Raw genomic sequence first — 5,763 nt, forward strand, 5'->3', positions numbered from 1 at the left:
TCGATCCCGATCCAATCGGGGGAGAGGGGGGAGATATTTTGGAGACGAGGGGGGAGTGTCGGTGGGGTTCGGGGTACGGGAGGATTGGGGGCTTATGGAGTGGGGGTGGGCCTTGGCCCAGTTGGGCAGGCCAGCTGGGCCGGAGCCCGGGGGGTGCTTCCTCTTTGTTGTTTTTTATTTTGTATTTTCTTTTCTTTTTATTTATTTACTTTTCTATTTTAAATCATTTTAATTTATTTAGGCATTTTATAAAACTGTGTCTTCTACACCATAATTATCTATGTAATATTTAGTACAAATCGAACATTTTTATTTTAATGTTTGAAAACATTTATTATTTAACTTTATTTTAAATTTGAATTTGAATCAGTTTTGAACTAACCCGATATTAACTACAGTGACAGAGGTGACGTGGCATCGTTAACATGGGATTACTGTAGCATGATTATCCAGGCGTTACAAAACTCCTCCACTACAAGAAATCTCGTCCCGAGATTTAGGAGGTAGAAGGAAACAGTGCGGGGTATTCATCACGTAGGCGGTCCTCATGCTCCCAAATGGCTTCATCTTCTGAGTGATGCGACCACTAGACCTTGAGGAATTTGATCGCCTTCTGACGTGTGCGGCGTTCAGCTTGGTGAAGAATGTGGACCGGATGCTCTTTATAGGAGAGGTCCTGTTGCAATTCGACACTTCATGATCCACTGCTCGGATTGGGTCCTTGAAGCAACGGCGGAGTTGTGACACATCGAACACATCGTGAACCTGAGAAAGGTTCAGCAGAAGCTCCAGTTGATATGCCACTTTTCCACGCCTTTCGAGAATAGTGAAGGGACCAATATAGCGAGGAGCTAGCTTGCCCTTGATCCCAAAGCGGTGAGCACCCTTCATTGGTGTAACATGAAGATAAGCCTTTTCGCCAGGTTGATAGACCATGTCTTTGTGATGATGGTCATATTGACTTTTCTGACATGACTGAGCAGTCTTGAGATTCTCGCGAATAATGTGGACTTGTTCTTCGGCCTGTTGGAGAATATCCGGACCGAAGAGCGGACGTTCCCCAGTTTCTGACCAGTTCAGAGGGGTCCAACACTTTCGTCCATATAACACTTCGAAGGGGGACACCTTCAGACTAGCTTGATAGCTATTATTATAAGAGAACTCGGCATACGGAAGAGATTCCTCCCATTTCTTGCTGAAGGAAATTATACAAGCTCGAAGCATGTCCTCGAGGACTTGGTTGACACGTTCAACTTGTCCTTGCGACTGGTGATGAAACGCCGTACTGAACGACAGATGAGTTCCCATAGCTTCTTGGAAACTTGCCCAGAATCTTGAAGTGAACAAGCTGCCACGGTCTGAACTGATAACCAGTGGAATACCGTGAAGTGAAACAATTCTGGACATGTAGAGAGTTGCAAGCTGACTAGCAGTGATGGTTTCTTTGACCGCCAGAAAATATGCAACTTTAGAAAGCTGGTCAATGACGACAAGAATAGCATCATTACCTTTCTATGATTTGGGAAATCCAGTGATGAAAACCATTTCAACATGGTCCCATTTCCATTCAGGAATAGAGATAGGTTGCAGAGTTCCAGCAGGACTTTGATGTTCAGCTTTGATATGATGGCAAACGTCACACTCAGCTACATAACGAGCAATGTCTTGCTTCATATTAGACCACCAGAATCTCTGACGAATATCCTGATACATCTTTGTACTACCAGGATGGATGGACAGAGGTGTATCATAAGCTTCTTGCACGACCTTTTTAGTATGATCCAGGTTTTTCCTCGAACATGGTACCACTAGGCGGCCTTTGAAGTACAAGGCGCCATCATCGGCGATAGTGAAGAATGAGGGCTTTCCTTCTGCGAGATGGCGTTTAATCTTCTGGACTTCAGAGTCATAACCTTGAATAGTCTTTATACCATCTATGAGATCTGGTATGACAGCCAGGGTATTTAGAGAACCCTTAGTGACAACACGGAGATTCATCTTCTGAAACTCTGGGGGAGGGGGAGGGGGAGTGTCGGTGTCAAAACCGGCGGATCTCGGATAGTGGGTCCCGAACTGTGCGTCTAGGCCGGATGGTAACAGGAGGCAGGGAACACGATGTTTTACCCAGGTTCGGGCCCTCTTGATGGAGGTAAAACCCTACATCCTGCTTGATTAATATTGATGATATGGGTAGTACAAGAGTAGATCTACCACAAGATCAAGGAGGCTAAACCCTAGAAGCTAGCCTATGGTATGATTGTTGTATATGGAGTTGATTGCCTACGGACTACAACCCTCCGGTTTATATAGACACCGGATAGGGTTAGGGTTACATAGAGTCAGTTACAATGGTAGGAGATCTTGAATATCCACATCGCCAAGCTTGCCTTCCACGCCAAGGAAAGTCCCATCCGGACATGGGACGAAGTCTTCAATCTTGTATCTTCATAGTCCATGAATCCGGCTGAAGGTATAGTCCGGCTGCCCGAACACCCCCTAATCCAGGACTCCCTCAGTAGCCCCTGAACCAGGCTTCAATGACGACGAGTCCGGCGCGCAAATTGTCTTCGACATTGCAAGGTGGGTTCCTCCTCCAAGTCCTTCATAGAAGATTGTAAACACCAAGAGTAGTGTCCGGCTCTACAAAAATAAGCTTCCACATATTGCCATAGAGAGAATAATATTAACACAAATCAAATCTGCTGACGTATTCCGCAGTGCGTCATCACACTATAGCCAAGTCCTTCACTCGAATCGTTTTCACTTTTCCACCTCAGCGTGTTTTGCGAGGCGGTTTCCTTGGCATGTCTTGTCAAAGCAGAGATCATGTGCCCCCCTTTTACGGGATTCTCATCAATACGGACGTGGGTAACCCAATCGTGCCCGTTAGCATGTTTTCTCGATTAAAGGCGAGTCCCAAACGGTTATGGGGAGGGCTCCTGGTATTCAACCTCTTATAAAGAGACCAGGGCCTTACTCCTTTTCTCCAATCCCAAAACAAGTTCGCCCGGTGCCTCGAGTTCCAACACCCTAGGCTCCAGATTCCGGGTGCCTCAGACCTTCCACAATGTCGGGTTCCGACCTTCAAGGCCGATGGATGCCCGGAGGAGGACATGCTAAAGTTGAGAGAGGCTAAGTTCTTGACCGCTGAAATTTCGCACAAGTTGCCTCCTCAAAGGCAGGCTATCCCCAGTCCCCAGCCCGGCGAGAGCGTAGTGTTCGTGTCTCACTTCCTTCGGGGGTTAGGCTTCCTGATGGACCCCTTTGTGAGGGGACTGCTGTTTTATTACGGGCTGGAATTCCACGACTTAGCTCCGGAGTCCATCCTCCATATCTCCTCATTCATCGTTGTATGCGAAGCGTTCCTCCATGTTACCCCTCACTTTGGATTATGGCTCAAGACTTTCAAAGTGGAGCCGAAGATGATCAAGGGACGGCATGCAGAGTGCGGAGGCGCTGTTATAAGCAAAAATGCTGATGCTCCATGGCCCGAGGGCTCTTTTCAAGAGGAGCTAGGCTTGTGGCAACGAGAGTGGTTTTATATCACCGCTTCCCGGAGCACCAAGTGGGTGGCGCTTCCTGCCTTTCGCTCGGGTTCCCCACCACGGCTAGCGTCATGGGTTAACAGAGGGTTAGATTGGGGTTTTCCCAAAGACGTGCCCCTGTTACAGGGCCGAATTAAGGATCTCTTGGAAGGAGACCTCAGCTTGGTCAAGGTGACGCAGGTCATGCTGATTCGCCGAATATTTCCCGGCAAACGTCGCCCCCTTCGCCTGTGGGAGTTTAATCCAGAGGGACCGCGAGCTCTCCAGAAATTTATGGGCGCAACGCCCGCGGAGATGTATAGATTGTTCTTCGGATCACAAGAGATGTGTCCGGATTTAACCGAGGACGCATGCCTAAGCTGCAATCGCCCGGATACTCAAGTAAGCAACCTTGTGCCCGGACCTTCTATCCGTATAATTGTCATAAATTTGCCCCTAAAAGAGCCGTCCTTTTAAACAGGAGTGGATAGCAAAGGCAAAGCTGGTTAGGTGTCCGGCTCCCCTTCCTAAAACCAGGCCGGATCCCGTGCTGGTCAGGATGCTGGAGATAATGCCTTTGGAGGGGGAGGACAAGGAAGCTATGGCCTCCTCGAAGGAGGCTGCTCCGAAGGGAGGAACTGACAATTCCTCTCCTAAGGGGAAGAAGAGAGCCGCCTCTGACGACCAGGAAACCATGGCCTCGAAACGGGGGAGAAAATCCTCGTTAGAGGGTCCGACGCCGGGGAGTTCCTCGGCCGGACTACACCCTCAAGGGGATCAGCCCTCCAGCGAGCCGTAAGTGGAGAAAAGATTTTCCTTTTGAGTGATGAGGGAAGTCCTTGATTTATATCTGAGAAGATTAACCAAACCTTTATCTTGTAGCTTAGACCTCAGCCCTTCTCAGCAGAGCTCGTCTTTGGGGGATCTCCTTCGGGAGATGATGGAGAGCGGACGCCTCCCCCTGCCGTGCCGCCTAGCGAGGCGGGCGACCCTGAGGTGTCGTCGCGGAGGGTTTCTCCAAATCCGGCAGGGGCGGAAGGTGGCTATGCGCCCCCCAAGGTTCTCCGCGTCCGGCCTTCGAAAGAGGTCATGGGACGAGCCCGGCACCGTCTGGTGCTCGGCCGGAGGAGCTAAAGATTCTGCTGGGGCGAGCTTCTATCTCAGAGGAGCACCGCGCATTGATGGGCACGGTGATTGAAAGGATTTCATCCGTAGAGAGCGGATTGTATGAGGCCATCGAAAGTTTACTGACGGGTTTCGAGGTACATTAGATAATGTATACTTTTGTCAGTTGCGCATGAGTAAGATGCGCCCTGTGTAGATAGTAGCCCCTGAGACTCTGCACATCGTCAAGAAATGACGGCATGCGGAGGATCATAATCCCAGGTCTAAGATGTCGCCTTTGAATGTAGGCGGCAGGGTGTCCAGAATCGAGCCGAACTGACGATTTTGCCGAACTAAAGCGGCAACGGGACGTGGCAGATGCCGACATCACGCTTGTCAATAAGCGGCTTGATGAGGCTCAAGGTATGTAATTCCTCGGGCGGCATCAGGTAAGAACAATTTTATGCCTGTGTCTTACGATGTGTGTGCTTGATGCAGATGGTGCGGCCACCGTGGAAAGTCTTAGGGCAGAACTTGCCCAAGCTAAAGAACAAGCCAGCGAAAGTGATGCGGCCACCAGGAAAGCCCTTGAAGAGCTGAGAGCCGAATAGGCTGCTCATTGCCGAAGCAAGGAAGAGATGGCCGAGATGGCCGAAAAGTTAAAAAGCGCTACAGACCATTGCAGACTTCTTGAAAAAGAAGACTAGGCGAAACAGACGGACTTAGAGAAGGTCGTTTCCAATGCCAAGAACGCGCGCTCTGCGATGAGAGCTGCGAAGGAGGAGCTGCGTCAGGCCGAACAGATTGCGGCTGGAAAGCCCTTTATGCTGCGAAGGAAATTTTGTGATCCGAAGTTTGCTCCGTTGGACCGGATGTGGAGTGTGGAGGATACCTATCTGGACTTGGCAGCGAGTGCTGCTGATACGACCGAACACTTTCGAGATCAGAAAGATCGCGAAGTGGAAAAGCTTTTCTAGTCGCAGTTTCACAATCCAGAGCGTCCACTGGCAGTGGATGATCGTTTGGCTCAATGGGCCGAACTGAATAGGTTGTCTGGACTCGCCATGAAGTACGTCATGGGTCACCTATGGCCGGGGAGATCGGAGCCGAAGAGTTATTTCAGCTTGGTGCAACA

Source organism: Triticum dicoccoides, chromosome 5A (genome assembly GCF_002162155.2).
Source record: "Triticum dicoccoides isolate Atlit2015 ecotype Zavitan chromosome 5A, WEW_v2.0, whole genome shotgun sequence".
NCBI lineage: Eukaryota > Viridiplantae > Streptophyta > Magnoliopsida > Poales > Poaceae > Triticum > Triticum dicoccoides.